The 26,256-nt window shown below is 39.3% G+C and overlaps 1 pseudogene across 1 annotated transcript in view; it reads right to left on the bottom strand.

Moving 5' to 3' along the window:
* Window positions 1–6,055: 6,055 nt before the first annotated feature.
* The window catches only part of Ddx60l1 (DEXD/H-box helicase 60 like 1), a 109,981-nt pseudogene continuing 89,780 nt past the window's right edge, over window positions 6,056–26,256 (bottom strand). Inside the window, exons 32-39 of the transcript XR_010058378.1 lie at window positions 22,770–22,874; window positions 22,179–22,320; window positions 17,194–17,315; window positions 15,605–15,752; window positions 13,939–14,081; window positions 11,269–11,420; window positions 9,655–9,717; window positions 6,056–6,776 (exon numbers count right to left, since the gene is read on the bottom strand). The product of XR_010058378.1 is annotated as a DEXD/H-box helicase 60 like 1 (transcript). The remainder of the gene's footprint in view (window positions 6,777–9,654; window positions 9,718–11,268; window positions 11,421–13,938; window positions 14,082–15,604; window positions 15,753–17,193; window positions 17,316–22,178; window positions 22,321–22,769; window positions 22,875–26,256) is intronic.

The raw sequence follows: 26,256 nt of genomic DNA on the forward strand, positions 1-26,256 counted from the left end.
TCTATCTCTTGTATTCTGTTGGTGATGCTTGTATCTACAGCTCCTTGTCTCTTTCTTTGGTTTTCTATATCCAGGGTTGTCTCCCTTTGTGCTTTCTTTATTGTTTCTATTTCTGTTTTCAATTCCTTCACCTGTTTGATTTTGTTTTCCTGTAATTTCTGTGTTTCCTCTCTAAAGTCTTCTACTTGTTTACTTGTGTTTTCCTGCATTTCTCTAAGGGAGTTCTTTATGTCTTTCTTAAAGTCCTCCATCATCATGATCAAATGTGATTTTAAATTTAGATCTTACTTTTCTGGTGTGTTTGGATATCAGTGCTTGCTTTGGTGGGAGAATTAGGCTCCAATGATACCATGTCATCTTAGTTTCTGTTGCTTGGGTTCCTCAGTTTCCCTTTGGCCTTCAGGTTGTCTCTGGTGTTACTTGTTTTGCTATTTCTTACAGTGGCTTGACCTTCCTATAGGCCTGTATGTCAGGAGTGCTGTAGACCTTTTTTCCTCTTTTCTTTCAGCCAGTTATGGGAACAGCATGTTCTGCTCTCAGATGTGTAGTCATTCCTGTCCACTGGCTTTCAGTTGTCCCTGAGGATGGGAACCAGAAGGGCCTCCCCCTACCTCTCCTTGGTCCCTGTGCGCAGTGGGCCCAGATGGCACTAGGTGTTTTCCTGTAGAGTCAGAAATGTGAGCAAATAGTAGTCTCCTCTGGTTTCTAGGCGTATCTGTCCCTCTGAAGCTCTAGCTCTCCCTCCCACGAGATTTGGGTGCAGGGAGCTGTTTGGTTCCCTTCAGATCCAGGCATTGTCTTGACCACAGGGCTCCTGCCTCTTGACTGCTGCAATTTTCCAGTGCCCAGAGGCCCTATACAGTTTCCTCTTGGGCCAAGGATGTGGGCAAAGGTGGGCAGAAGTGGCTGTCTCTCCTGCCCTGCAGTCTAAAAATTGCCCACACTCTGGGCGCTCCACTCTCTCCCCCACAGGGTTTGGGAGCAGGGAGCTGTGGGCGAGGATCAGCAAGGTTCAGGCACCAGCTAGAAACCGGAAGTGTCTGGTCCCAGAGGAATTGTTTCCTTTGTGTCTCCTGAGTCCACCAGGCAGGTCACTTGGAACAGAAAAGTTGGTCTTACCTCTGGTCTCAGGCCTGAAGTCTCTCCTTGGGGCTGGCTTTCAGCTGTCCCTTAAGGCAGGAACCAGAGGGGCCTGCCCCTAATTCTACTGGGTCCCTGTGTGCAAAGGTCCCAGATGGCACTAGGTGTTTTCCTCTAGAGTCAGAAATGTGGGCAGAGAGTAGTCTCCTCTGGTTTCCCAGGCTGTCTGCCCCTCTGAAGGTATAACTCTCCCTCCCACGAGATTTGGGTGTAGGGAGCTGTTTAGTTCCCTTCAGATCCAGGCATTGTCTTGACCACAGGGCTCCTGCCTCTTGACTGCTGCAATTTTCCCGTGCCCAGAGGCCCTATACAGTTTCCTCTTGGGCCAAGGATGTGGGCAAAGGTGGGCAGAAATGGCTGTCTCTCCTGACATGCAGTCTCAGGATTACCCACACTTCTGGGCGCTTCTGCTCTCTCTCCCACAGGATTTGGGAGCAGGGCTAAAGTTAACATTTTAGTTTAGGATACAAAGTAATAGGCTACATCACAACATCTTTATAGATGCATAGAATATGTCATAATACTTTTTCTTCACTGATACCTACTAGCTCTTGAATTTTAAGGTGATCTAACCCCAATGTGGTTTTCAGTGGGATTGCCATGGTGATTAGTATGAGACAACAGTACAATTTCAAGTTTCCACATTGTGAATATTCAGTTTCCCCAAGATGTTCTAATGAAGCCACTGACTTTTCCACAAAGTATATTTTTGACAACTTTGCTGAGTTGACTCAATGAATCATATATGTGTAGGCAGGTTTCTAAGTTTTCTGTCCTGTTCTTTTAGCCCATTCATGTATTCCTAGGCCTGTGCCATACTCTTTTCCTTGCTACAGCTTTATAGAATATATTGAAAGCAGGAAGTATAATGCCTTATGCTTTGCTCACGTGTATATGTGTATGTGCTTGCATGCATACATGTGAGCAGGTGCATGTAAGTATGCATGCATATGGAGGTCAAAATTCAATGTCAAGTGTTTTCTTTCTCAGCTGCTTTCCATAGTATTTGGCAGCTCCCACTGGTGCTGGAGCTCTAATTTATCTAGACTGCCTGACCTATAAGCAGCAGCCATTTTCCTGTTTCTTCCTCCCCGGCATTGTGTTTACAAGAGTGTGCCTCCATGTCTCTCCTTTAGATTATGGTTCTAGAAGATCAAATAAAATCCTCTTGCTTGTACTGTAAGCACTTTACCAACTAAGCAATCTCCCAGCCTAGGCTTTTCTCTTTAAACTTAAAATTCAGTTGGGTTTCCATATAAACTTTAAGATTAATATTTAGGAAAAATATTATTAATTATTTTATTTGTTTACATCACAAATGGTACCCGCCCCTACTCCCTTGCACAGTTCTTCCCCTACCACCTCCTCTTAACCTCTGAGTGGGTACCCCTCTGGGGATCCCCCTCTGGGGCATCAATTCGCTACAGGATTATTCACATCCTTTCCCACTGAGGCCAGACAACCCATCTCTTTTCTACATAAGTGTTGTGTATATTCTTTGGTTGGTGGCTCTGGGAGCTCTCAAGGGTCCAGGTTAATTGATACTGTTGGTCTTCCTATAGAGTTTCCATCCCCTCCAGTTCCTTCAATCCTTTCCCTAACTCTTCCATGGGGGTCTCTAACCTCAGTCCAGTGCTTGGCTTTAAGTAGTGTAAGTATCTGCATCTGTCTCAGTCAGCTTCTGGTAGAGCCTCTCAAGAGGACAGCCATGCTAGACTCCTGCCTGCAAGCATAACAGAGTATTATTAATAGTGTCAGGGATTGGTACCTGCCCATAGTATGGCTCCCAGGTTGGGTCTGTCACTTGTCAGCCATTCGTTCAGCCTCTGCTCCATTTTTGTCTCTGCATTTCTTTTATACAGGAACAATTTTGAGTCGAAAGTTAAGTGGGTTGATGTGCCTGTCCCTCCACTGGGATGAGGGGCTGTTTGACTACTATAGGGTGGTCTCTTCAGGTTTCATAACCCCCCATTGGGCATTTTATCTAAGGTCACCCACATTGAGTCCTGGGAGCCTTCCCCATCCCAGGTCTCTGCGATTTTCCAGAGGCTCCATCCAACCCCTACCTGCCCCTGGCAGTTGCATATTTCCATTTATTCTCCTGGCCCTCTGGAGCCTCTCTCCTTCACCCCATCAATTATTTGCAACCTTTAGATCAATTTGCATATCTTTAATATTTTTAAAAGTATTATTCTAATCTATTAGCATGGAATTCTTTTCCATATGTTTGTATCTATTTCAATATCTTGCATATTTTATGCTTTTCACCATAGAGATTCATTCTTTCCTTCACTGAATTTATTGCTACTTGTTTTTATGGCTAACATGACAGAACTTTCTAGGCTTTTTTTTAGCAGAACCTTAACATAAAGAAATGCCAGTGGATGGGGCTGGAGCAATAGCTCAGAAGTTAAAAGGACTTACTGTCATAGAAGAGGACCTAGATCTGGGTCTCAAAACCTTCATGATAGTTCAAAACTATAACTGCAGTCACAGAAGATCCAACATACTTTTTTGTCCTCTGCAGGCACTTGGCACACATGTGGAATATATACAAACTTCAAGGCAGACAATTGTACACATAAAATAAAAATAAATATATTTTTAGGAAAAGAAACATGCTGATGTTTTAAATGTAGTTTTTAACTGACACATGAACATAAATATAGAATACAGTGTGACATTCATTGCAATATGTCACAATCTGATTGGGACAACTGGTGTGTCCATTATTAAGCATTTATCATTTCTTTGTAGTGGGAAAATTTAACATCATGCTTGCTATTTTGAAATATGTAATTAATTGACACCAATCACAGTCTTACCATGCTATAGAGCATCAGAAGATAATTGCTCCAAACAACTGCATCCTCTATTAGTCCCATAGTCTCTGCGCTCTGCTTTGCAGATCCTTCCTATCCTCTAATAACCACTAATGGTTATTTTTCCATAACTCTCTCTACTTCTATGCAGTCATATGAATGCATTGGTGTGTGTGTGTGTGTGTGTGTGTGTGTGTGTGTGTGTGTGTGTGTGTGATTTGTTTAACACTCTATCCTCCAGCTCCATTATTTATTCTACATCTGGCTTATTGTGAGGAATGCTATAAGCAGCCTAAAGGTACAGATGCCTAACTTTCCAGCAGTTGAATCTGAGAGTGATATAATGAGTTTCTTCTTATTTTCCTTGAGAAAAATATTTTTATAATAACTGTACTCATTTACATTTCCACCAAAAATGTACAAGATCCTTTTGTCTGAAATTCTGCAATATTGTATCTTACTTATTTCAGACATTTTAAACATAGCGAATTGGGATGGAATCATATGTCAGTGTAACCCTAATTTGCATTTTCTTAGCTGTTACTGGAGTTGAGTATTTTTTCATGTCCTTGGACACATTCCTTTGATAAATACCCATTGAGGTCATCCATTCCTTTTAAAATGATTGTTTATTTTTCTCTTTGAGGGCTTTTTTAGTTTCTCATGTATTTTTTATTTTATCCTCTTCTCAGATATATAGTTTACAAGGGTTTTCTCTGTCGGTTGTTTACTATGCAGAACTTTAAAGTAAGATATAATCTTGTCAATTTACAGTCTCGTTGCTTGTAGAATTACATCCAAACCTTCTTTGCCTAGAACAACACAGACACTGGCTCTACTTCCATGTATGGTGGTAGGAGTGAACATGAACGCTATGCACAGACCTGGGAGACATGGAATGCTTTTCTACCTTGAACTCACTTTCTCCAGGGTAGAACCCACTTAAGCCTGGGGCACTTTTCTGTGTGTGAGAACTGCCAATTTGGAGGAACCAGCACCATGGGTAAAGATCTGCATTTCTCTTACTGTCTGTTTGGAGTTTTTATTTTCTTCTCTGAGTCCAAGGAATCATCACAATTTCTACAATCCCCAAGTATTCTAAGTAGAAACCTTGGCAGCACATAGTTTTTATAGGCTTTCTGAGTAAGCAAATCAAGATACCAGCTTTACCCTTTCACAATGTATCTCTTCTAAACAAGGGTTTAATTGTTTGAATTTAATTGTTTAATTTAATTGTTGAGAAATTGTTTCTTAAGAAACTGTTCCTGATACATTTCAGATTTAGCTAAAGATTAAAGAAACAGTGTACACCGACACGCAGTAGACTCACCTCAAGGATGTTAGGTATAATTCTGCGCTTTTAAAAAGATTCCAGATGTCAAACAAACAACCTCAGCCTTGTAAAAACCTGGGAGCCAGATTAACTCTTGCATATCTATTGAGGTGGATTTTCACTTCCCATCTGATTCCTAAGTACAAGTTGAAACTAGCATGATAAGACCTTTCACACTGTATAACATTCCATTAAGAGGTGCTAGACTGGATCTGGTTATTCTAAGTGTTTTGGGGTTATAGCATTACTGTAGCATTTAAAGAATGGAAACACAGGCCAAGAGGTGGTGTTGCAGGCCTTTAATCCCAGCACTTGGAAGAAAGAGGCCAGTGGATCTTTGAGTTCAAGGCCAGCCTTGTCTACACAGTGAGTGCCCTCATAGCCAAGGCTACACAAACTCTGTCCCCTCAAACAAGAAGAATGGAAACAGTTTAAACTGCACCTCCATCACCAACAACAATGTAGAGATTTCTAACACGGAGCATGAAATGGTAAATCATTTCCAGCAACTGGAATTTTTCTGCTTCCCAAATAAATGAACTATAACTGTTTTTAAAGCCACAAAACAAAACATAAAGTTTTAGTGAGATACCTGACTCATAGAAAAACCACATCCTTTGTTTTGAAGTTTAACCTCTGTAAATTCAAATTGAGAGCTTAAAATTCTAGAGCTGAGAATTATTGAGAATTCTAGGCTAAGAACTCAATTAGAGAATGATCCCATCTAAATAATTATATTGAATGAATGGCAGTGCACAAGTGGATTAAGAGAAGAATATATTTCAAACAAATGAAACTAAAGACATCATTATTTCAACAGTCATTTACATGCAATTAAAATGAAGAAAAACATTAGCTACATGTTTTCTTTTAAAGCATCACAAATACTAAATGAAAACATTCATTTTTTACAAGTAGGTTATTTATCAAGATGTATTGTTTCAATAGCTACCTATCTGAGCAGTGAAATCCCTTTATGTTGATTGAGTAGATTATATTACACTTTCAGGATACTACAATCATTTTCTCTATCTTCAAAAACATTTTTACATATTAACAATGAAAATATTTAAAATGCAATGCTTTGGGTATCAAGGAACATAAAATCTGTCTTCAAACATACATATATGCAAGACCCTTGTATTTTTTTCATTCAATTCTCAATAATTTGGAGAAATAAGCGTTTTTTGTCAACGTTTTGAGGAAAACACCAAGTATGTTGGCCAAGGGTGCTTAGAGGCAAACATAAGAAGTTTGATGGCAACTGTTTGTTCATTCCATTTCATCATGTATGATTGCTTGATCAAGACATAAGAGTAAAAATATGTAATTTACAAAGCTTCTGTAGTGATAGTTTAAGCTGTTTACATAGTTTTTCTTTTCACACTAATTCAAACTTCTCATGAAAAGACTTAGACAATTGTTCAAATGCTAAAACAACGTTGTCTTCTTCATTTTCACACAGTTCACGCAAGGAGACACTACAAATACAAAAATACAGATAAATAAATTATATATTCAGTTAAGTGACATTGAATATTTTTCAAATGGTTGTTCTATAAAGTTATGTTCTATAAAGTTAGCAAATTATAAAAATGCTGGCAAGAAACAAATTTATTAACAAAATAATATTTATACAAAAAATAAGATGAGTGTCATTTATCAGGGCCATATCAGGGTTATTGAAAGAATTCCATGTACTTTGATCCTTGATCCTTTCAGCAGTACAACACAAATTTCGTTTCTCTACATATTTCATGGAGGCATTTTGTGGTTTTTCTGCTACTGTGTCTAGCGTATTCTGAAAACTGCTATGGAGAAAGAAAGCTTCCTTTCTTTCTTTAGGTAGGAGAGAAAAAATGAAGGTGGGATGTTGTCAGCAGAATAAGAGTCCCCATCTAATTCAGATGACCTCACATAAATCGCCAGAAACCTGGAATCATGTTAGGCTCCATGGCAAAGGGGAATTACCATCACAGATAAACCCACAGATGATAATCTTCAGTGGAGGTGATTATCCTGGATTCTCTCCTTAGGACTAATGGAATTCTCAAAGGTGCTTATGGGTGTGAGGAAGGTTAGGATGGTAGTCAGAGAGGTGAAATGTGGATATTTAATATATAACTTTGGGTTATATCTCTCTACTGAACATTCCTGACCTCCAAGACAGAAGGAAACTTTGACCCAAAAATACAGACAACCTCTAAATTTGGGAAAGATCCAAGGTTTTCCCTTAGAACATCCAGACACCTAATTTTGTCCAGTGAAACACGCTTTGATGTTTGACCTCCAGAATGGTAAGATGATACATTTATATAGATCCATATCATTGAGTGACAATTCGTTACAGCAGCATTAAGAAACTTGTGGATGGCTGGCCATAGTAGCTGACATCTGTGAGGTCCCTGCTAGAGAATTGGAGGCATGAAGACCCTTGGGGCTCTTTGGTCAGCCAGCCCCTCCCAATCATTGAGACCCTGACACAAAAGAAATAGATAGTGCTCCATAGGAAGGCTCCTGAGGTTGTCCTGTGGTCTTCATGTGTACATGCCTACTCATACATGCCCAACTGTACACATACAACTTCCTGTCTTTATGCTTAGGTTTGATTGTTAAAAAAAGGGGATGGGTGGGGTGGGGAACAATTGGGTAGAAATATGAACAAAACAGATATGAGCTAATGCAATAGCCTGAGGGGTGCCGGTCCTGTCTGTGGAACGGCCCCTTCTCCTGGGTACTAGCAAGGCCTCCTTGGAATGAGGATCTTATGACTTATTAGATGAGAGCAGGTCAGAGACTTCTTCATGGTTAGAGACTAGGTAGGGAGAAAGGGAAAGGTTAAAGCAATAATTCTAGTTTTTATAGTTCGCTTTGGGGGAAAAATGGTTTCACTTTTTATGACTTGCTCTTGTCTGGGGAGGAGGGATTCTGCTTTGAATAGATTGCCCCAGAGAGATGGAGGGGCAAGAGAGCAGTGGGCAGAGAAAGACAGAGAGATCTTGACTTTGAGATTGCTTCCAGGCCCTCCAGTTCAATGTTCTCAGCGTGCCTAGTGCCCTGCTTTGGGCATACATTTCCTGAGTCCCAACCTCTCAAAATCCTTTGTTATTCCTCTGCTTTGTACAATGCCAGTGTGGAAGTAGCTATTTATTTTTTGAATGCATGCTGTATTTTTATCTTTAAAAAATCAAATCAGTAGAAAGAAAAGTATCAGGAGAAAAACTGAAAGAGGCACGAACAGGCAATTCGCAAAAGTACAAAGGAAACAAACTGTAAAACACAAATGCCCAATAAATATCTTTTAAAATGCTAGCTTTGCTGTTGACAAGAGCTTACAGATTAAATTTGCGAGGGGATAATGGTGACGCACTGTCTCTCATCTACCATTTGGCAAAGATGAAATAAAATCACATTAAAATGAAAAAAAAAAGAAAGAAACTTGTGAACAAGCATGAAGAAAGGGAAAAGAGACCTTTCTATTAATGGGTCTCAGCATTACAAAGGTTAAGAGCCACTGCTATAGATGAACAAAGCTATTCCCTTTTGCTCTCATTTGCCTCAAATTAACTATGTATAAAATAACAAATAATAAAACTATATAAAAACAAATAAGTCAGATAAAAATAATAAAATAAATAATAAAGCTCTCTGTATAAAAAAACATCCGTATAGGTCTGATTCAGCTCTGATCAAGGAAATAAAATAAGGAACTGTTTGTAAGGACCCTATAATGCTGAAATCTATGATCACTTGAATACACATGTGACAATAATAAACACTGTTGAAGTGTTTAAATGCATATAGAGACAAGGGGTTAAGATGATAGTCGTTTAACTAGGTGACATATTTGGACAATGAAGCCTTAAGTTTGATATTGTTTTGTGAGCAACTGGCTTTGTTCCAGATCAGAATAGGAAGTGACTATGAAATTACAGTCACACAAACCCTGAAAAAATATTGGCTGTAGCAGGAGACTCCAGAGCAAGCAAATGCTATAAACTGACCTGCTGGCACCTCAGAGAGAGTTCTGAAACATCATGCATTTGCTCATTGAGAATATCTGGGACCAAGGATGCTCTGGAATAGTTTTGAGCTATGTGTACTGCCTGAGTCTGAGGCTCTATCTGGATGGAACTTAATGTCAAACATATTTTTGAATTAATTATATTACAGACCATGACCAGCAGGTTGTAGGGATGGCGAACTGAACAGACCTCTGAGAAACTGAAATGCATGGAATGTAACAGACTCAGTGATACTTTTACATACTTGGATCATGGGGGAAACTAATCTCAAAATTTCAAAATGACAATTAAATTTGAGAAAAATATGAAAGTAACATTTAGACATATAACATACCTGATAGATTTAATGGTAAGGTAAAAATCTTTCAACAGATTATATGCATCCCCTCGATGTATCCTGAGTGACAGAAAAAACAGAAATTAATGATACAAAAATTATTTACCATTGATGTTTATATCCACAAATTAGGGCTGATTCAAACATGATCAAAAACACTGTTGTTGTTGTTATTTCTGTTGTTGTTGTTGTTGTTATAATGAGTGGCTCACAATTAATCAGACTACTTAGAATAAGTGACTGCTGAGCACTGATATGGAATATCTGTGTCACCCCAACAAGACTCAGAGAAGATCACAAAAGAGAAGACAGAGAGAATTAAGAGCTAAATGTGAAGCAAGTGCTGTGAAATGCTGTCCTCTGGACCTGATGTGACTCCTGAGTCCACGGCAGCTAAGGCTGCTTGCCTGGGGTCTACACAAGGCTGGACCCATTAACATCAGTCAAGGATGAGAGGCGGGGTCCTAAGAAACTAGTTCCCAAGGGAGGCAGGGGCCCTATGGGCTGAAAGAGCCATTTTTCTTCAGTATTGTTTTCAGTGTTTGAGTCTCCTGACTTTCAGGAGATGGCACCACACTCATGTAGACAGCCCAAATTTAAAGACAATGCAAAAATGGGAGGCTGACTTGCTGGGGTTAGGGGATGTAACTAAGAAGACACACAAGAATATGTGGGGGTGGGGATATGGTCTTAATGTGTTATACACAATTATGAAATTATCAACGTACAACTTTTAAAAACAAACAAAAATATTATCAACTAGTGTAATAGCTATTTTAGCCACAATAAGTCAGCCTTAATAAGCAAAAATTTTATAGGTTTCTGAGAACTATCAAAACTTTTTATACCTTAACTTAATAAGGATTGTTGAAATTTTACGTCTAATGCATGTTTAATTCCTTAGCGTATCTGCTGCTAGATGGTGTGTTTAGCACTTACACCAATATCTCCCTACTCTGCTCAGGGATAGTTCCCTGAATATTTCCCTGGGAGTGCATATCTAATATGCTTGGTATAATTAACTATTTCTTAAAATTATCAAGCGCAAACATACCTATTGACCTTGTCTAATCGCACAAAGGATGAGTGCTTAGAAATGTCAAGGCCTGTGTATTCAGTGGGAGTTTTCTTCCTTGACTATCTAATTTTTGTGGCCACAGCACTGGAGCCTGAGAGTCATTGATGTCAATTGTATGAAGGATGATCTAAATAATGTCTGGTTCTATTTATAATTATAAAAATGGCTTCCCCAGCAACAAGCTTAAACAATGGTCTCAAACCCAAATATGTAAACTAGACACTTATGTCAGGCACTAAAAATACCAGGTTGCCATTATATATTTGTGTATATAGTTGTAGATAGATTTGCAATTATATCTAAAATACCAAATGATGCCTAAATAAAACTGTAATGTAAAGATAAATTTGATATATACAAAGACACGTTTAGAGTATATATTTAGACCAACTGAGTTGGCCCGAATGCTAAATTTTTGCTGCAAACCTAGAAATAATTGAATAGAATATGTCATCATCTGTGCCATCAGTCTGGAAGTGAAAATGTAATATGCCTGTCAGGACTAGTCTTGGAATTTTCAAGATAGAACATACCTATTGTCCTGGACTAATCCAGTAAGGGATCCATGCTTATAGAAATCAAGTGCATAGGCATTAAGTGGCATTTTTCTTCCTTGACTGTCCAATCTGTGTGGCCATAGCACTGGGGCTTGTGCATGATTGATACAAATTGTGTGTAGAGTGACCTAAAGAAATATAAGTTTTTGGTTATTCACATGGGTTATTCACATTCTTATGACTTAGAACGTGGAATTATTTGTAGAGAAATTTTAATCCAACAATATGGCTGATCTGGCAAGGGATTATATGCAAAGATCTTCTATGTCAGTGTGATCCAGTATGAATGCAGATTGTGGATTACAGCATGATCTGTCTAGAATACAAATACCCTCTTTGTATACACCTTTAATTCTTAACAATGAAGGTAGGATTAGTCTGCACAAGGAAGTAGCCATGTTTGAAAGTACCATCCAAGCAATGGGCATACAAAGTGACAAATCAGAGAAATATTTGACAGAATGAGTTAGAGATAGGATATGCCCAACTCTCATGAAAACAGAGGAGACCTAAAAGAGCAGGTGAGAGAGAGATGGTGGAGGAGAGGGGAGGAGGAGGAGGAGGAAGGGGCACAGTTTCACAGAGATAGGTTTCAGGTAAAGACAGAATGAGGCAGAAAATGAGAAAGAGCCAGAAGATTAGAACATATTAAAAGTTATTATGAGGCCAAGTGGAGCAATTCAGTCAGAATTCCAAAGAAGCTTGGGTCAGTCAGCTTGGAGAGGACTTCGGCCTGGAAGAGCTGAGTTTAACCTTCCAGCCCCAGTTCAGAAACAGTTAGATAGGGTGAACTTATTCAGCAGTAAGCCTCCAGAGCAACACTTAGAAAAGGTAAATGAAAGTTACATTTACAGTTGTTCATTATCAGTGCCTTCAAGCGTACGCTTGCCTTCTGCACACACTGAAGCAGTGTATCCTGGAGTATGGCTTAGCCCTGCTTGTGATGATGACTGAAGCAGCTGATGTCCAGTCTACCAGTCTTGCTGAAATATAGCAAGAAAGACTAGGGAAAAAAGGCAAATGAAAAACTTTAAAGTCTCCTTAACAGTCAGAATGGGATTTCAGGGAGCAGGAGGATTCCCTATCATAAGAGATTATTCAACTGAAAAAAAAATCTAATGATCTTCAGAATAAACAACCAGAATAAAAAGAGTAGAGAGGAGATAGAACAACAATCAGAATAATGAAGAAAGCAAATCAGTAGTTTACTATGCCTGTTCGTTTTTGCATACTGCCTTGTGTCCTCAACAGGAGCTCAGACGCTAAGGGTTAATGATGCTGAAAGATAGCCCAACTACCTTCTAGAGTGGGTTAAGAGTCATGGGTAATAGACTTGAATATTTTAATATCCCCATATTCTTATGACCCAGAAAACCCACATCCAAGATAAAGTTGCATACACGTAACAGACACCAACCCTGTTTGTAGCAACAAAGAACTAAAGCAGGCAAACATTGACAGAGTAATGGAGAGTTTTGTGTTATGAACTACTGTGGCACAGGAAAAACGAACTAGAGCTTCACGTCAAAACATGGATGGACCTTACAGGCATAAAACTAAACACAGGAGGAGATACTTTCATGAGACTACAACGAAACATCCCTTCACTTTTGTAGAAATAAAACGCTAGCATAAATCAAAAGTCATGTGTAAAATGAAAATTTTTGGATGAATTTAAAAACTTAGGTCACTTTAGTGGAATACAAGGAAATGAAATAAAGGAGAGGCTTCTGAGGCCTCAGTTCATGGGTACTTACTATGTGACTACTCTTCATAAGTCATCTAGAAGCATTAGAATACAGATTTGATTAGATTGTAATTTAATCAGAACTAAACTGTAATAAGTAATATAAGGAAGTGAAATTTATGTAGAGTGAATCATGTCCAGCAAAAACCAGATAATAATCAAGTAACATGAATCTAAATACTGATGCTAGCTGCTTCAAAATGAAGGAAGGGAGAGCAAAAAGATGTTTGCTAGAATTCTGTGGTCAGCAAGGGTGAGTAGGAATGTGTTTGTACACACACACCTGGGTACCTTCTAATTGGTGCTGATTTTGCAATAAAAAGAAACAAACTTTCTAGTCTATTCTCATTGTATTCGTATCCCACTGAATCCCCATGAAAACTTTACATGTAAAAAGGAAATAAAAGTGATGGTTATATTTTATAAATTCAATTAATTACATAATAAATGGAAAAGGAATTATTTTGCTCTCCTCCTCTTCCTCCTCCTTCTCTTTTTGAAAAAGGATTGTTGAAACTCTTTACATAATACTTAAATTTCTATCCATCCTCCTGTCTCAGCCTCTCCAGTGCTGGAATTGTAGGCATGAATCATCACGTCCAGCCTGGCAAAGGGAAACTATAATACTTAATAACTATGCTTTTTTTCAATATACTTAACTACCAATTTCTTGGACATGTCCAATTAGTCACATATAGACATACAAACCAAAAAAAAGAAAGAAAGAAAAAGAAATCAAAAGTTTCAAAAATGATTATTTTTCTTTAAATGAAAAGCATAATTTTTTTATCTTGTATATGCTAGCGTTTCACAGCTTCTACGGTAGTCTGATAACACACCACACATACTGGAGCAAAAGGCCCACGGAGGCTGACTAATAAGCATTACTTTTTACTTACATGATTTGGAACTCCTGGACTAAGCAAATCCACATCAAAGTTTCCAGACAAACAAACGAAGGGCGAAACCGCCATCCTTCCCTCCTTGCAGCTCATCAAGTGAGACACAAGTGGTGAATCCTCACATTCTTTACCTGCGAACTCTGAGCAGAATGAGGTGAGATACAACCACTTTTATTTTAATTCTTGCTATTTTAATTTCTTATTTGCTGGCTTGCTTGTTTGAGATAAAGTCTCTATGCATCCCTGGAGGCCCAGAACTCTCAGTGTTTGCCAGGCTGACCATAGAGATTCCCTGCCTCTGAATACTGGAAATTAAGGCAGGCCCTATCATGCCTGGAAGATTCATTTTTAAATGCAGCCACAGTGTTAGACCTCATGTCCTTGTATAAGAGCTAAACCATGCAAATATGGAAGGCACTGAACCTAGCAGGGTCCACACCATGGAGTAAGATTGAATTGGTACATACAGTCTAGACAGTGTGTGATGAAACCATTCATTAAAATAGACAATTAGTGCCAGAGGTACTATTGTAAACTATGTACTATACTTTTGACAGTCAAAAGTTAATTAAACTAGAAAGTTGTCTAAATTAACTCTGACATTTATAACATTTTCCAAACTGAACTGAGATTTGGCCTTAGAATCTTTCCAGGCACTAACTATACTGAACTTTGCTTAGGTTCCAGATCAGACAAGATTAAGCATGCATAGGGTGGCTTAAAAATAGACTCAATGTCCACTATCAGTAGGTGTGGAAATGGTTATGAGAATACGTTCATTATCCATCCCTGTTCATAGAAAACTCCAATGTGGGCCCTAGGGTGTCCCTGAAGCAGACCACGCTCCTGCTCCCACCATACTTACCCCGAGAGGTACATGCCTGTCATTACCACCTGCTGTTGTCTTGGCCTCTACATTTATAGAGTCTAAGAGAGTACATACTCTACTTCTGTGAATTTCTCCAACTGAGGATATTAGGGTACAGCAAACCACAGACATTTCTCCCCACCTCAAAATGTTATATCTCAGTCACCCATTTATTCTGTTTATGCTCTTTTAGGAAGCTTCCATCTATTGGTTATGAACAAGAACAACAAAAGCGAAACATTTGGTAATATGTTAAGCCCTCCTTCAGGGTGCACTGATGATTTGAAACTAGCCTTTTGAAATGTACTAATGCAAAACAATACTCCTCTCTGTCTCAACTGTCCATTGATAAAGCAAGGTCATGATTAGGGCATCACTTCTCCCAATTCCAGAGGTCAGAAGTAGCAGAGTCAGGGAATCTGACCAAGGTCTACGACAATCAGCAACAAGCCTGCCCTACAAATACTCATAGATTTCCTCTTGTTTCTCTTGTCTTGGAGCCAGACTTCCTCAACTTTCTAGAACTCTCCCAGAGTCAGTGCTGAAAATGGTTTTTAAAGAATAAAACTTGGTTTTAGTTTCATTCTCCACAGTCCTTTAACCACCAACTTCCATTTTTATTAGAAAGAATCCAATTGTTCTCAAGCAGGCTGACTTTTCTACCGTGTCAGCCTTCAGAGGTAAACATGGGAGACATGGAGCTCTACCACTGACCTAATCCCTAGGACCCACCTGACATGTCCTTGGGTGAGACTCTTATTAAGTTGACTCACAGTAGGACTAAAATATACTTGCCGATTTTTGACAAGGGGAGTTGATACTCCTGTTTCATATCTGCCAATCGGGACACAATGAGCAGAAAGGAAGCAAAGTCCCTTGTCACTTGCATGTTGTACTCAAGCAGGGCGTCACTGAAGTCCTGGGGGAGGTCATCAAGGAACACCTAAAAGCCAAAGTTTTCCAGAGAGAGTTGAATTCCTTCCATAAAACACTGAATATCTACAGCAATGAAGGCAAAAGACCACATACTATAATTTATTGTTTTCAACAAAGCTGTACTTCCCTTCTTAGTTGAACTAGGGTATAAAAAAATGATTCTTGTTCTTCTATGCTTGTGTAAAAAAAATACTCTACTCACAACATTTAGTCTGATGCAACTTAATCAAAATGATAGGATGTTTGTAAAAATAGACGCATGCCCTCAAATGCCATTGGACTCATGAGTAATTTCAAAAGACCTAGGGATACATTTGGAGAGCCAAAAATGTGAATCAGATTTTCAGGCAGGGAATCAACTGTGCCTGGTTGAGAAGTTTGGGAACCTTCACTTGTGTTCACTATACTAACACTGCTAATGACTTTTACCTGGACACATGAAAGTGCTTTGTATCTAATTTTGTTTTGTTTTGATTCTCCTTTTTTTTGTGGTAGTTTTTAATAGTAAACAAGAACCTAAAAGCATGCACCCACAAAGCACCTTTGTTTAAGACTTCTGTACCTGAAGAGCTGGGAAGAAAAGAAATTCTGCCTCTGTCAGCCATGCCATAAAGGGTCCATCAGGAATATTATGGAGTAATATTACTTGAAGCATCAAAGAGTGGTAAGGGTGCTATAAATATGATCTCATGCACAAACATGCATGTTTAATTAATTCATATAACTGTTAATATTAATGAACAAATGCACCTCTTGACAAAGCAAGATGAAAATATTAAAATTGAAAAAAATGTTTCTAAGATTAAGACACTAGGAGTCAAAAGACAATTTCCCAGATAACTCTGCAACACTTCCTCAGAGACGGCACTGTGACATATGATCCTATCACAAGACACACATTCAGCAATGAGGGTAGCATTGGGATTTCAATATATAATTGCCTACATTGTGTGCATATGCACATGAATACTCCTGTGGGTGCTCCCTGCCATATTTTCTGAAGCAAGCTCTCCCACCACACCTGTCACTCTCCCAGTAGGCTCTGCTGCCCTAGCCAGGTCCAAGGAGCCATGCATTTTTGGCTCCCTAGCTCTAGGAATGCAATGCACGCCACTATGCATATCTTGTCATGTGGGTACCAGGAATCCAAATTCAACTCCTCATGCTTACATGGCAAGAACTTCACCAAGTCCCTTTTCATTAATGCTACATTTTGATGAAATCAACTAAAACGCTGAATGTGTGTTCATGCTATTTATTTGCAAGGCATGTAAACTTTGAATAGAGGTGCTTGGAGTTGCAGATAAATACAATAGTATTTCGGGAAAGAATAGATTAATATATAAAATACATTCATGGTCCCATGTCCATAAAATCCAATTGCTTTTGAAACATTTCTGATAGAATCTATGTATGATTATTAATTAATTTAGTCAGAAAATGTTTACCTTTGATTGATAAAACTTGGTGTTAACCTCGTAAAACTTGGCTGGAATATATATTCTTCCGAAAAGATTTGCTAATACTAAAACCAGCTTCTCCATTACATCTTCAGAAAAGCATTTTGAATCTGTACAAAAGGAAGTCCATGTCATTCATATATATATATATATATATATATATATATATATATATATATATATATATATATGAATATGGGTTAGGTTAAGTTTTTCAAGTTTAAATTCTTATGTCTACTTCATAGCAACTGTAGACTAACTTTTCCTGCAGATGCTTGTCTTCTGAGCTTTTTTTTCCCCCCAGAGCTGAGGACCGAACCCAGGGCCTTGCGCTTGCTAGGCAAGTGCTCTACTGCTGAGCTAAATCCCCAACCCCCTCTCTTCTGAGCTTTTGCATCCATACTTATTACCTTCATTAACATCCTTCTCTTTCCAGCTATGAATTACTTCATGGTCAGATTTACATTTTGTTCACTTTGGCCCATCTCCCAGTGAATGACCAAATTTATAACACTGTCTCTGTGTTGGTCAGTGTGCTGTGACCAAGAGACACAATGACCACGGCAACTCATAAAAGAAATTGTAGCTGTCTACAGTTTTAGAGGTTTAGTCCAATCCCAACATGGTAGGGAGCATGGTGACACTCAGGCAGACATGGTGCTGAAGAAGCAGTTGAGAGTTGGACATTTGAATGATCAGGCAACAGGAAGAGGGAGCCCCCGGGCCTGGCTTGAGACTTCAAAGCTCCAAAGCCCGCTCCCAGTGACATACTTCAATAATGATACACCTCCTGATCCCTCTCAAGTAGTGCCACTCCCGAATGACCATGCATTCAAATATACAAGCCTGTGGGAGTCATTCCTATTCAAGTCAGCACACAGATCCTGCTACTGCCACTTGCCAAGCTAATGAGGAGCTGCATCAGATTAGTACGTTTACTACATGCTAATCCCAGTAGTATCTTTCCCTTATGGATTCTAGAGAGTGCAATCCCTATAAAGTTCTTCAGGAACAATTTAAAATCCTTCTCACTATTCTTGGGGTCTCCAACACAATCCATGCGTCACCTTCAGAGGTTCATGTGAAGGCCTGGATGAGCCTCTGTGTGGTAACACCCCTGACAAATGCCTGGCTTCAAGAGCTTTTCTTAGTCTCAGGGGTTCCACAATCTCTTTTTTGTATTCTTGACTTTAAAGCCAAGTTCTACTACCTGCTAGGGCTAGAACGTGGCCCTCTTCTAGAATTATGTCTGTGTTAGCTTCCAGCTGCTGTTGGTTCCCTTCACTGCTTAAGTGTGTCTTTAATTCCTTTTCACAAGTTAAAAGCTTGGCAGTGTGGAATATTTCCCAGGGTTCACTGCTCCCTTTATCCCATTTAGCATCAGGCTTTTCTTTAAAGTCTTTCTGTCATTGAGCACTAGACCTAGCTCCAATACACTTTCTGGTACTCCTTTTCTCCTCAAACTGTTTATTTTGTCTTTCTCTTTGTGAAGCTTGTTCCTTTTCTGTATAGATTTGCAGAAAAAATGAAAAAATAACCGCAAAATACAGTCAATGGTTGCACTGACATCTCTGCTAATGTCAGTAATCCAGAATTCTTCAATTTAGTCTCTGGCATTATTTTTTGAATAAGAGCAGAAAATTCTTCGCCAACATATCACAAAAATGGTCTCCGGGCCACTAATATTTGTCTCCCCTGAAACCTCTTGAGCTGAGCTATTATAATCTACATTATTCTCAGCAACCCTGTCTCTCCTGGTCCTACTACTATGGCCTATTAAGGCCCACTTAAAATGTTACACAACTTTCCTAATCCGAAGTCCACAGCAATACCACACTCTGGTTCCCACTTCTGTCTTGGCTACTGTTTGATTGTTGCAAAGAGACATCATGACCATGGCAACTTTTATAAAAAGGAAGCATTTAATTGGCGCGTGTTTGCAGTTTCAGAGGTTTAGGCCACTGTCATGATGTTGAGGAGCATGGTGGCACTCAGGCACACATGGCATTGGAGATGTAGCTGAGGGTCCTACATCAGATTCACAGGCAGCGGAAAGGAGAGAGACTCTGCACCTGCCATGGGCTTTTGAAACCTCCAAGCCCATTCCCCACTGACATACTTCATATAACAAGGCTATACTTCCCAATTCTTTCAAATACTGCCACTCCCTGTGAGCCAGTATTCAGCATATGGGGGCCATTCTCATTCAAACCTTCTCAGCCTCTCTCCTCTTCAACAAACTCCTATGAGATCGCAGTGCCTACCAACAAAATATCCAAAACTAATCCCACAGATAACCTTCCTCCACTCAAATGGAGCCACAGCTCACATGAGGCCCTGCACTCCAACCGCACATGAACAGTGTGAGTGCTTAAAAAGTTGTGATGGTCCCAAAAACTTGGGGACTAGTATCAGGTTAGTTATGTTTGAGTATTAGCTCTGAATTCTTAAAGGGTAAGAACCAGTCTGTCTAATACCTCTATGCATCCTTTATAAAGTTATCTATTTTAGACCCCCCATCAACAACAATAAACACAATCACATTTCCTGTTGCCTGAAATGACTTCTTTAACAAATTTTTGGGGAATAGAACTTTCTGAGTGGTCACAACATGATACATTTTTTTAAAGCATAAAGACTACAGGTGTCATTCAAAGTATTTCCATTACCTAGTGACAGAAGCCAAAGTAAGAGACGTTGAAGGGACCATTACACACATCAACAAGCACACATATTATGAAAGGGCAACATTTACTTCCAAGATGTTGTGTAAAAATTTTATTTTGAAATGTAGGATTCAAAGGTTTTTTTCATAAAAACTTTATAGAATTCATTTTTAAAATTTTGTCCAATATGAGAAAAAATTTAATATGTCTAAGTTGACCTGATCACATAATGAATTCAATATTAGTTATAGACCTATACTATACAACTATATTCAAAGAAAATTGTGTTGCAAATAATGTTCACCGATATTAATTGTGATTATTTGGGGGTGGACATTTGAGTTTTCTATTTTTAACAATGCTTTCTTATATTTTTACTCAAAACTAATCATATATTATATTTAATTACAAGGAAATGATTTATAATTATTATATATCATTCAATATATTCTGAATCCTAGTGGCAATGCACTTTTCAAGTTACATTTGTAGTACTGAGTACATTAAAATTATTGGCACAAAATGAATGCTACTAATATTTAGTTAACTTCACTTATCTTATTTTTGTAAGTCTATAATTTGTCTATAAAATTATCATTCTCATATTCAACATCTTTAGTAATAAGGGAAATGCAAATCAAAACAACCCTGAGATTCTGCCTCACACCAGTGAGAATGGCTAAGATCAAAAACTCAGGTGCCAGCAGATGCTGGCGAGGATGTGGAGAAAGAGGAACACTCTTCCATTGTTGGTGGGATTGCAGACTGGTACAACCATTCTGGAAATCAGTATGGAGGTTCCTCAGAAAATTATACGTTGAACTACCTAAGGATCCAGCTATACCTCTCTTGGGCATGTACCCAAAAGTTGCCCCAACATATAACAAAGACACGTACTCCACTATGTTCATAGCAGCCTTATTTATAATAGCCAGAAAATGGAAAGAACCCAGATGCCCTTCAACAGAGGAATGGATACAGAAAATGTGGTACATCTACACAGTGGAATACTACTCAGCTATCAAAAACAATGACTTTATGAAATTCATAGGCAAATGGAGGGAACTGGAAAATATCATCCTGAGTGAGGTAACCCAATCACAGAAAAACACACATGGTATGTACTCATTGATAAGTGGATATTAGTCAAATGCTCGAATTACCCTAAATGCACGGAACACATGAAACTCAAGAAGGATGACCAAAATGGGAATGCTTCACTCCTTCTTTAAAAGGGGAACAAGAATACCCTTAGGAGGGGATAGGGAGGCAAAGTTTAGAACAGAGGCTGAAGGAACACCCATTCAGAGCCTGCCTCACATGTGGCCCATACATACACAGCCACCAAACTAGATAAGATGGATGAAGCAAAGAAGTGCAGGTTGACAGGAACCGGATGTAGATCTCTTCTGAGAGACACAGCCAGAATATGGCAAATACATGGGCGAATGCCAGCAGCAAACCGCTGAACTGAGAACGAGACCCCAGTTGAAGGAATCAGAGAAAGGACTGAAAGAGCTTGAAGGGGCTCGAGACCCCTTATGAACCACAATGCCAAGCAACCAGAGCTTCCAGGGACTAAGCCACTACCCAAAGACTATAAATGGACTGACCCTGGACTCTGACCTCATAGGTAGCAATGAATATTCTAGTAAGAGCACCAGTGGAAGGGGAAGCCCTGGGTCCTGCTAAGACTGAACCCCCAGTGAACTAGACTGTTGCGGGGAGGGCGGCAATGGGGGGAGGGTTGGGAGGGGAATACCCATAGAAAAGGGGAGGGGGAGGGATTAGGGGGATGTTGGCCTGGAAACAACTGGGAAAGGGAATAACAATTGAAATGTAAATAAGAAATACCCAAGTTAATAAAGATGGAAAACAAGAAAATACTTAAATAATGTATTTTAAAACTCACAACTACAAGTATAGGAGCTCAATAAATATTCACTGAAGAAATAAAAAAATTATCATTCTCTTTTATATCATTAAACTTTTACTTTAAGTACACAATAATAAAACTTTCACACATACATCATTATTTTAAACTGGTGAACCCTTAAGTAACAGTTGAATAAACATTTTCCTGAAATTTTTATTTTCTACAAATCAGGGAAGATTGTGTGTGTGTGTGCGTGTGTGTGTCTGCGTGTGTGTGTGTGTGTGTGTGTGTGTTGTACCTATATGTACCATATTATATACTATTTGATATATGCCCATATACTAATAAGATATATTATTTATATGCTAATGATATGACAACATTACTTTGATTCTACACTGACACACAGAGGACACAGTCCTCAAACTTACCTTTACTTGTTGGCTGACAAAGTTTATGGAAAAGGCCTTTTACAAGAAAACTGACGAACACAAGATTAGAAGGTTCATGGTAATTTAGATGTGTGACAAGGCCAGCAAACCCTGTAGGATTACCTTCTTGATCTATATGTCCCTAAAGAACAAAGATAATTTGTTAGCTTGGCTCAACTCACAGAACTAATAACAAGTCAATTACTCATTTTCAGCTTAAAATAGTTCATAATAATAGTTATATGCATTACAAGTAACAACAATTCAATGGGGTTAAAACCCCAAAATGTAGAGCTGGAGAGATGGCTCAGCAGTGAGGAGCACATTCTGCTCTTCCAGAGGACCTGACTCAGTTTTCCACATCAAGCTTCAGAGTTAGTTGTAAGTCCAGTTTGAGGCTTCTCATATCCCTCTTCTTGTGTCTACAGGTGCACGCGCGCGCACGCACACACACACACACACCCACACACACACACATTTTTAAAAAATAGATGTAAAAATCGAAGGTCTGCGGCTTAAAAAAAATCTAGATAATAGCAAATCTATTACACACAGATGATGGGGAGGGAGAAAGGCAGGGTCGGTCCATACCTCTTTCACCAGGAACTGCAAAGAATATAAAAAGTAAAGCTTTAACATGTCTGTGGCTCGGGGTTGTTTGAAGGATAACAACGAGTGTTTCAGCACTGACAGTGCCTACAAAAAAAAGCAATTTAATTTAGCAACATTAAGTGAATGAAATGTCTTTAAAAAACAACATAGGCTAAGTTACATATCACATGTTCAAACACACAAACATTATATATCTATATATGTGTATATATCTATAAATATGTGTGTGTATCTGTGTATATATTTGAATAATAAGATCTATACCTCTAGAGAACAGAGAAACATTGTGAGATCTCCTTTTCACTACTGTACTCCTTCAAGTGTTGTCTTCCCCGACTACAATACACAAGAAAAAAAGGATGTCCTTAAAGGCTCCTTTTTGTCCCCCTGTCCCCAACAGTATAGGATATGAATAATACCATGAAGCACAGCAGCAGTACACAAAATCCAACCAGATTTAGTACAATTTCCTTCATTCTACAGCACATTCTCAAACCCGGCATCTATTTCCTTGAACACACAAAGGACCACCGTGGCGGTTTGAATGAGAATAGGCTCATGTACTTGGATGCTCACTCCCCAGGGCATGGAACTGCTTTGGAAGGAAGCTTTGAGTTTGTAAAAGCCCAGGACAATCACAGTTAGCTCTCTGTCTCTACCCTGTGATACTGTCTCAAGATGTGAGTTCTCCGCCATTCTCTGGTGCCATGCCTGCCTTCCTGCTGCCCTGCCCCTGCCATGATGGTCATAGACTCTGAAGTCCCCAGTAAACTACTGTTCCTTCTATGAGTTGCCTTCATCATGGTCCTATCACGTTGACAGAAAAGTGACTAAGACAAAACTGTCTCCAAACAGTATGAGCAGAAAAGACACTCCCATTTCAGAGCTTGCAGTGAGCAAGTTACGAGGGGTGAGTGGTGGGAGGAAGCTAGATATAATATTTTGTATCAGTAATATTCAAGTGCTTCGTTTCAAGTGTCAAGCGGTGTGTGTGTGTGTGTGTGTGTGTGTGTGTGTGTGTGTGTGCGTGTGTGTGGTATTCAACTTCTCTCTTAACTACCTGTGAAGTCAGAATAAAGGCCAAGGTTCTTAGCCTCACTCAAATGCAAACCTGTCTGCCCTAGATTGGAGTTTCTAGAATACGGGAAGAAGCTCAGCTGTCCTTTGGTAAAACACACGCACACAACCACACACACACACACACACACAACCACACACACACACACACACACACAACCACACACACACACACAACCACACACACACACACAACCACACACACACACACAACCACACACACACACACAACCACACACACACACAACCACACACACACACACAACCACACACACACACAACCACACACACACACAACCACACACACACAACCACACACACACACACACACAACCACACACACAACCACACACACACAACCACACACACACACACAACCACACACACACACAACCACACACACACACACAACCACACACACACACACAACCACACACACACACACACACACACACACACAGAGAACAAGAAAGAACTATTTTATTGGACATTTTGTACATACATGTGTGTGGGACGGAGGGAGTACTGGAGGCAAAAGAAAGGTGTGAGCTCACCACCTGCTTGACAATGGGTTATGGAGGAAACCAAAGTTACCTCTATTACCGCACCCTTCTCCATGTTTGCTGGAATCAGAGGAGCAACAAAGAACCAAGGGAGTGCTGGGGAGAGGAACTGTGTTCACTGTGTCCATGGGCCTTATCATTAACGTCTTACTAGCATGAGGCATACATATTTTCACTGCTACGACAAAATACCTGAGCAGAGCAACTTAAGTGAGGAGTAATTTATTTTTGGCACATGGTTTTAAAAGTAGATGCCTGGTTTGGTCTCAGTGGGAGAGGATACGCTTAATCCTGTTCTGGCTGGATGTTCCAGGGTAGGGTGGTACCCAAAGGGGGCTTACCCTTCTCTGAGAAGGAGGGAGCGGGTAATGGGAGGAGAGATTGGAGGCTGTGATTGGGATGTAAAGTGAAAAAATAAACTAATGAAGAAAAAAAGTAGTTTCAATGCATAGCTTGCTTCACTCCATTACGCTGGGTCTGCAGTGATGAGGCTGCTCCCCTCACAGCAAGACTGCATTAAAAGTTTCCTCTTATTCTATCAAGAACCTCCGCATACTGGATGATGCCACCTGAATTTCAGAACATTACTGTTCTGCATGCTAATTTTCTCTGGGGAGGCTCCTTGGATGCTCTCAGAAGTAAAATATAATCAGAATCTATGAGAGTGCTCCTAAAGAACAGAGTCGATCCAGACATGGTGGCACATGCTTATAATCGAAGCATACTCAGGAGGCGGAAGCAAGAGAATCAGGAGTTCAAATCTGAAGTGAGTTCAAAGCCAGCTTAGACTACATGAGACCCTTCCACAAACAATGACAATAAAATAAATAGAATTGACAATATAAAGATCTAAATTAGTAATCCAAAAGTCAAATGTTATGTTCTCTCATAATAAAAAAGTAATTGAGGAAAAAGGGAAATAGGACTTCATATCTATGTATATATATATACATATGTATATATATATAATATATAATGACTTACTGAAAAAGAACCTGAATAAAATGAGGCCATTGACAAACATATAATCTAAGTGCTTTGTAGTCCAAAAACTACTTGAACATAGTTAGGAAAAGGTTACATATATTCTCCACATTGGCCCCATTGTACGTACAATTCAGTAGTGAAGAACATATGTAACCGACTCACTGTAAAAACAACTGCAGAGGGATTGGGGATTTAGCTCAGTGGTAGAGCACTTGCCTAGCAAGCGCAAGGCCCTGGGTTCGGTCCCCAGCTCCGAAAAAAAAAGAAAAAAAAAAAAACCAACTGCAGAGCCAGACAGAGCCATATCATCCAAAGCAGCTAAGTAGTCATGTATAAATTACTTTTCAGGAAGTAGAGCTTGGGGAAAGAAATAAGCCAAAACAGAAGACTCGCATTACTATGTAGGCAGGAAGAAAACAGACAAATTAGCCGTGTGAGGAAGGAGACTAGTCTGATGGCCACAGCTAGGAGATGGACCACATGTCCTCTAGGACACACCCAACCCTAAGGGCTAAGACGTAGCCAAAGCAGCACAAGAGATGCTTTCTCTTAGTGAGTCTCTAGATTTAAACACGTATGCGTGTGGCAGTCAAAGACAGTGTTTACGATGGGAAGGAGACCAAGCAGTGGTAGGAAATTGAGATATACAACAGACAAATGGAGAGAGTATGTAGTCAAAGCACATGACACACACAGTCATGAAATACCATGATAAAAGGATACATAGTTTAGAAAGCACAGTCTGAAGAGATTATGTCCATGCTTAAAAGTGGGTGCAAAATTCATGTCAGACTTTTCAAAATTGCCAAGGCACAGAAAATGCACCCTCCCCAATAATT

This window comes from Rattus norvegicus, chromosome 16 (genome assembly GCF_036323735.1).
Source record: "Rattus norvegicus strain BN/NHsdMcwi chromosome 16, GRCr8, whole genome shotgun sequence".
Lineage (NCBI taxonomy): Eukaryota > Metazoa > Chordata > Mammalia > Rodentia > Muridae > Rattus > Rattus norvegicus.